The 7,816-nt window shown below is 45.1% G+C and overlaps 1 gene segment (V, D, J or C); it reads right to left on the bottom strand.

The window, feature by feature from the left end:
* Window positions 1–3,654: 3,654 nt before the first annotated feature.
* Window positions 3,655–4,043, bottom strand: LOC307094705 (immunoglobulin heavy variable 1-3-like). The segment is given in 2 exons: window positions 3,998–4,043; window positions 3,655–3,917 (listed from the first exon to the last, which is right to left on the bottom strand).
* Between the last annotated feature and the right edge of the window lie 3,773 nt (window positions 4,044–7,816).

Here is a 7,816-nt window from a genome sequence, read left to right as displayed (position 1 = left end):
AATCCTGTTATTGTTTCTTATCAGTGCTCACAGGTGCTCATTATTCTGCTGTTTGAAGATCTAGAACTGTTTTCTACCCACAATGGTCTATAGCTCCTTGTGTTCACTCAGATTTTATATGTGTTAGTGGGATAAGTAGTCAGTGTTTATTATTAAAAATCTTTATTGTTCAGAATATTACAGATGTCCCTCTTTTTTGTTCCATTCCCCCTTTCTACCCAGTTCATGCCCCACCCCAGGCCTTCTCTTCCCTACTATTTATGTTCATAGGTAAGATCTTTGGTTAAAATCTTTCCACTCTCTCTCCCTACATCCGTCTGAGATTCTTCAGTCTGTTCCATACTTTCATGCTTCTGATTCTATTCTATTCAGCAGTTTACTTTGTTCATTAGATTCTTATTTATTTATTTTGATTTTATGATTTAATTGTTGATAGATATGCATTTGTTGCCATTTATTGATAATATTTATATCTCTCCATCTTCTTTTACTTGTTTCTTTCTCCTTCTCCTTCTCCTCCTCCTCCTTCTCTTCCTCCTCCTCCTCCTCCTCCTCCTCCTCCTCCTCCTCCTCCTCCTCCTCTTCCTCCTCCTCCTCTTCCTCCTCCTCTTTTTAAAGAATACTAGTCAACATTTCATATAATACTGGTTTGCTGGTGATGAACTCCTTTATTTTTTTATTTTTATTTTTTTGTGAAGCTCTTTATCTGGCCCTCACATCTAAATGAGAGCTGTGATGAGTAGAATAATCTAGGTTGTAGGTCCTTATCATTCATCAGTTTGAATATTTCTTGCCACTCACTTTTCTCCTGCAAAGTTTCTGTTGAGAAATCAGCTGACAGTCTGCTTTTCTCTTGTGCTTTTAAGAGTCTCTATTTGTCTTTACCTCTGATTTGATTCCTGGAATCCTCTACTCTACTGCTGAATCCATGTAAATTATTCTGTATTTCAGTTATTGTATGCTTAATTTCTGACTCTTCCTTTTCCATGTCTTTGACATGCTTACAAAGATCCTTAAAAGTCTCGTGAAGATTCTTGAGTAACCTTATAACAATGATTTTGAACTCTGTATCCAGTAGTTTGCCTGGTTCCATTTTTTTCACTTGTGACATGTTTCTTTGTCTCAGCATTTGGCTCTTTCCCTGAATTTGTTTATATGCGTTGAGTAGAGCTTCTATGTCTCCTGGAGTTGGTAGAGTGGCCTTGTTAGGTGTCCTTTAGGGCCCAGTGGTTCAGCCTCCCCAGTCACCTGAGCTCTATGGGCTGTGTGCATAGTCTTGTATTTGAGCTTTGATTGCTGCTGGTGTTACTTGGAGGAATTGACCTCCATGCCAACTGGTTGTGGGGACCAGCAGTGACTACAGTGGGAGAGCTGCTGTGCAGGAGACAGTCCTGTGGAACAGGACTTTGCTTCAGTGGGACTTCGGTGATCACTGTGTCTGCCCCTTGAGTGTGTTACTTGTGGCTGTGTAGAGTTGTAATCTGCTATGGTCTGAAACTGTCCTCTGGCTTCACTGGTTCTGGGGCCTCCAGAGAGGTTCAAAGTCAACCACTTTCGGAGGCCACCCAGCAGGAGATATAGAGGGATCTGAAGAAGGCTTCTATTTGCTATTTGTATTGGGCCTGGAAGTGCCCAGGTGAGGCCCAGCTGTGAAGCAAGGCAGGCTGGTGCTTGTGCCAGGTCTTGGGCCTTTTATGGATATGTTTGGGGTATGCTGTCCTCAGCTGTAGCTTGTTTGAGAGATTTTAGCAATGTCAGGACAGACCATTCATATGCAAAAGCTGCTGCTAACAGCTTGGATGGGGCTGCAAATTGGATGGGGTGTGGTCTCAAGGAATTACCAGGACAGAGCAAACTCTGTGCTCCATGCTGATGGAAATTCAGATATGGCTGCCAGTCAGCCCAGGGACACGGGAGGTCCCAGCATAGGATCAATGAACCTTGTGAGCACCCCAGTATGGGAGAAAGCTGTCCTGGAGTTCCTGCCCTCATTCCAGGCAATCCAATTCCTCCCCATAAGAGTCTGGGTCTCCTGGCCCTGGGGCTCAGATGAAATGGGAAACTGTGAGTTCCTGTGCCAGCCCTTTAAGAGGAACACCTGTGATTCCAGCAGCCTCCCTGTTACTCAACCACAAGCCCTGCTGGTATTTACAACCCAAAGTGACCGGGGCTTCTCCTCCCATCTCTGAAACCCTGGGATGGGAGTCTGATGTGAGGCTTGGACCCTGTGCTCATCATGGGTGCCCTCTACAAAGACGTTCTCCCTCCAAATTAAAAAATTGGCGCCGTTGGGTGGCAGACCAGTCCATTCCCAGCCTCGGCCCCTCCTACCAGTCCCAGTGTGAGTTCTTCTTTACTTCTCTAGTTATAGGACTTCCACACAGCCAGTGTTCAGGCTGTTCTGAAAGATGATTGTTCTGTGTTTTAGTTGTAATTTTCAAGTGGTTGTGGGAGGCAACGAGGACTACAGGCATTTACCTACCCGCCATGTTGGTTCTTTTTCAGGCTCTATTTGTGATGTTTGATGATGACATGTTAAGGTTCATCTCTCTATCTATCTTGTTTGGCATGTGGAAAACTAAGAAAGTGGGGATACACCCTGGTATCCTGCAGCTGGGACATCAAACCCACATAAGCCCCTCCTATAAGCAGGACCCTTCCCACCTCCAGCACTGATCCACAATAAAACCCTTAACCAGTGTCCTTACCTAGGGGATCCAAACATTTCTTTTCTTTTTTTTTAAACATATATTTTTAATTGAGTTCAGAGAGGAAAGGAGATGGAGAGAGAGATAGTAACATTGATGAAGAGAGAGAATCATTGATCGGTGCTTCCTGCACACCCCACACTGAGTTTCAAGACTGCAAACCCAGCATATGCCCTGACCAATAATCAAACCCTAACCTCCTGGTTAATAGGTTGATGCCCAACTACTGAGCCATGCCAGCCGAGAAACCATTTCTGACTTTATGAAAAGTCTGCCCTGCTCCCAGCAGACACCTCCATGAAGAGATAACTCTTTTCAAGGTGCCCCTGCCTGTGGGGCATCAGCCTGGGCATCCATTCCAAGGCACGGTGGTTCCCTCTACCTCCTCCTTAAGGTGTCACCTGCTATTGGTGCTATGAGAGTGACGACAAGTCAATGGCAAGGGTCTTCTTCTCTAGCTTGTTATCCATGAGCCGGTGGTGGCAACTGTCCAGCCTCCACGTGTCCTGATGCTGGCGGGCTGGGACCCTGGGCTGTGTGGAGCTACTATTGAGTTAGCAGAGCCTCCGGTTATATTTAGGTGACCTGGGTCAGAAGATTTGATTATTAATAGTCATTGGAGCACAAGATTGTCTGAAAGACACTCTACAATTTGTCCACATGAAAAAGTTGTCTCTATTTACAACAGACTTTCTAACTCAGAGACATCAGAGGTCAGTGAAGAATCAGGAATCCAGAGGTTCCCTGAGGGAAACTGTGACATGAAGAGGAAACCACACAGGACACCAACCCAAACCTCCAACTACATTTGCTGCTGGGATGGTCCTGGTGTTCAGGGACCCTAGGCGCCCCCTGGTGGTCACAGCATTTCCTGCAGGGATGTTTGTGTCTGGACTTGCACTGACTTCCTCTCACTGTGTCTTGCACAGTAATACACAGCCGTGTCCTAGGCTCTCAGGCTGCTGAGCTCCATGTAGGCTGTGTTCATGGACGTGTTTCTGGTCATGGAGTCTCTGCCTTGGAACTTCTGTGTGTATTTTGTGTTTCCATTGTTAGCGTAAACCCACCCCACCCACTCAAGACCCTGTCCTGGGGCCTGTTGCACCCAGTGCATAGAGGAGCTGAAAGCCTTGCAGGAGACCTTCACAGAGGCCCCAGGCTTCTTCACCTCAGCCCCAGACTGCACCAGCTGCACCTGGGAGTGGACACCTGTGGGAGGAGACAGGAGTGGGTGGAATCCCCCTGGACTCTCCCTGGACCCTCCTTAACCCAGGACGGGAGCCCCTTACCTGTCGCCATGGCCACCTGGAGGAGGGTTCTCCAGGTCCAGTCCATGGTGAGGGCTGTGCTATGAGCACTTCTGTAGGGGAGGGTGTGGTGCACTCAGGGCACAGACTTATCCATATTTAACCTAGTCCACCACATTTGTTTTGCATATCCATGACAGTCTTAACCCCACCTGAGAGAAGATGGATGACAAAGGGACTATGCCAATTGGGAGCCTGAGTGTCCAAGTTGTAATCCTTTTTAAAAATTATATCTTTATTTTTGAACATATTACATCTGTCCCCATTTGTTCCCCATTGACCCCTTGTAGCCTGCCCCAGGCCTTCACCATAGTATTGTCTGCTTCCAGGGGTTATGCATATGTGCATGTAAGTTGTTTGGTTGATCTCTTCCTACCCAACCACCCTCCCCCACTTTCCCTCTGAAATTCTAGATTTGTGAAATAAACCGTTGGTATTTTAATAGGGGTTGCATTGAATCTGTAGATTGCTTTATGTATGGACATTTTAATGATATCAATTGTACCAATCCATGAACATGGTATTTCCTTCCACTTTTCTATCTCTTCCTCTGTCTCTTTCTTCAACATCCTGTAGTTTTCTGAGTACAAGTCTTTTAACTCCTAGGTTAAGTTTATTCCTAAGTATTTTAATTTCTTTGTTGCAATGGTAAATGTAGTTGTTTCTTTAGTGTCTTTTTCAGAGGATTCATTATTGTTGTATAGATATACCATCGAATTTTGGGTGTTAATTTTGTATCCTACAGCATTGTCGAATTTTTTATTAAATATAGTAGTTTTTGGTGGAGTCTTTAGGATTTTCTATGTATAATATCATGTCATCTGCAAATAATGAGAATTTTACTTCCACCTTTACAATTTGGATGTCTTTTTATTTCTTCTGGTCTGATTGCTGTGGCTTGGACATCCTGTTTCATATTGAATAAGTGTGGTGAATGCAGACATCCCTGTCTTGCTCCTGTTCTTAGGGGAAATGGTTTTAGTTTTTGCTCATTGAGTATGATGTTCACTGTAGGTTTGTCATATATAGCCTTTATCATGTTGAGATATGCTCCCTCATTTCCCACTTTGCTGAGAGAATTTTGGAAAAATGGGTGTTGGATTTTGTCGAATGCTTTTCTGTATCTATTAATACATTGTGTTATTTTTGTCTTTCAATTTGTTTACATGATATATCACACTTATTGATGTGTGAATATTATACAAGCCTTTCATCCCAGGAATAAACTCCATTTGCTCATGGTGTATGATCACTTTAATATATTGCTGGAGATGATTTGCTAATATTTTGTTGAGGATCTTATCATGTATCTTCATCAGGAATATTGGCCTGTAATTCTCTTTATTTCTAGTGTCTTTCTCTGGTTTTGAAATTTGGATAATGCTGGCCTCATAAAAAGACCTTGGATGTATTCCTTCCTCTTGCAATTTTTTTAATAGTTTGAGAAGTATAGGTGTAAGCTCTTCTTTGAATGCTTGTTAATGTCTTTAGGGTTTTCTATATCCAGATCCAGGATTTGTTTGCTGGAAGATTTTGGATTACTCCTTCTATTCCATCAGTTCTTACTGACCTATTCAGATTTTCTGATTCATCTTGATTCAGTTTTTGAATATTGTGTTTTTCTAAGAACGTCTCCATTTCATAGTTCCTGGTATTTTTTTTTCTTATAATCCTTTGCATTTCTGTGGTGTCAGTTACTACTTCTCCACATTCATGTCTGATTTCATTTATTTGGGGTCTATCTCTTTATTTCTTGATGAATCTGGCTAAAAGTTCATCAATTTTGTTTATATTTTCAAAGAACAAGAGCTAGGTTTCACCAAGTCCTAATATTTGTTGGAGGATGTGTGTCCCCTGCCAGGTCCCTGATTTCTGTGAAGATAGAGCTCCTACTACTGAGGAACCAGCTTCCACAGGAAAAGCTCTTCACTGGGAGCCTAACTTTGGGTGACATGGGGCCACCTGGACCAGCTCTGGGCTTTGATACCTGAATGTCTTCTTCCTGGATCAGCATGTCTCCAAAATGCTGCCCCTAGTGTGGTAATAAACCCATCCCTGTCCCCGCCCCTTATAATTCAGATATACTGAAGCCATAGAATAACCCCCGTGTGTGTGGTTCTCATGTATCATTGAGTTTGGTAAATGCTCTGATAGAGCAGGATGTTCACAGTCACCTCAGCAGTCTTGTCCAACTTTCAGTTTGGATTGTTTGTATGAAGAGAGGAAGCCCCAGGCCTCAGAGGAAATCCCTGCACAGCTCCCTCTCACCTCCTCCTGGGGCAGCAGCCTGTGCTCCTGGTCCATGAGCGCCCCCTGCTGCCCAGCCGTGGCTCTGCAGGGGAGAGTCCTGACTGGGATCACAGGGCATTGGACTCTCAGCAGCTCTAGTCCAGTAGTGAAGGCTGTGCCCTGACTTAAGATTGCTCCCTCATGATTTTGACGTTTCTGGACAGAGTGTAATGGCCTTACTGAGCCCCAATGGGTTTTCATGGAGATGCCAAACTAGGGCTTTAGAAAGCCAACAGGAGCCCTTCCCTGAAGTTGCCAGATGCACAAACACAGCCGACCCTCCCCTCATCCAAAAGCTCCTGTGGGCTCTGTGGCCTCTTATGTCCTCAGGTTCCTCTCATTAAAGGTCCCATCTGCACATCCCATTGTGTGACCAAATCCCACTGAACTTCTATTTAATAAATCACACACACACACACACACACACACACACACACACACTGATGATTGGCTCTTCTATGAAATCTACATTTGCCCCTCTTCCCTGTACATAGCACATGTGCAGGGACCAAACGTGGATTCTAGGCCTGGGTGTGATAATCTCTGGAAGCCAATCAAATGCACTCACCATACAAACACAGACTTTGAAGAGCAGGCACCCGTGTGTCCGTGTTCTTGCAGGTCCTGTATACCCAGATGCAGATGGAACAGGTCAGGCTTGCTCCAGGGAGTCAGAGGTGGGGCTGGGTCACTCTTTGAATGCAGAGTGCATTGCTGGGAGTCCCCTGTAAACCCCCCTCAGGAAGCAGGGAACATACCTCAGCACTGGGAGGGGAGGAGGCAGCAGCATTGTCAGCTGTCAGGTGAGGCTGCTCTCCCAGATCACTTGGTGGGCGGGGCCACAATGTTCAGGTGAGTACCTGCTCCTGGTCACAATCATTCTGGCACCTCCCCTCCTAGCATCCACCCGAGACCCTGGGAGGAAAGGAATCTGGAGGCTGGTTTTCTGGTAAGGGGCCTGTGAGCTCATGATGGATGGAAGATAAGGTGCAGAGCAGTTGTATCTTGTACTAAATCACTTACCTGATATTTACCTAATAATGAGATATCAGAAGAAAGGACTTGTGAACCCCCCTGGAGAGACCTGACCGTGTGTTTTATTATTAAAGGCCAAGGAGATACCAAGATGGCGGCAAAGGTAAACACCTAAACTGCTGCCTTGCACAACAGTTTCAAAACTACAACTAAAAGACAAAATGTCTATCACCCAGAACCATGGGAAAGCTGTCTGAGTGGAAGTTATACAACTAGAAGGAAAAAGAAAGGAGCATTGAGATGTGCACAAGCGCTGAAAAGCTGAGATATGGAGCACACGAACTGGGCTGGCGGCGGGCGTTGCTTTTTTCAACCCGAAGGGAGACAAGCTCCCGCTTACTCTGAAATCCAGTTTCTGGGGAGACGCTGGGGACCCAAACTCCTACAGGGAGTAGCTGGACTGTCTGCCATCAGGTCGGAAAGTGAGGGTGGCTTGCTTGCAGAGCTGCACACAGGAATCATTGTTTACTGCACTGG

This window comes from Cnephaeus nilssonii (assembly GCF_951640355.1).
Source record: "Cnephaeus nilssonii genome assembly, chromosome: 23".
NCBI classification, from domain to species: domain Eukaryota; kingdom Metazoa; phylum Chordata; class Mammalia; order Chiroptera; family Vespertilionidae; genus Cnephaeus; species Cnephaeus nilssonii.
The sequence above is the reverse complement of the archived record's forward strand: the minus strand, read 5'-3'. Positions and strand labels throughout refer to the sequence as shown.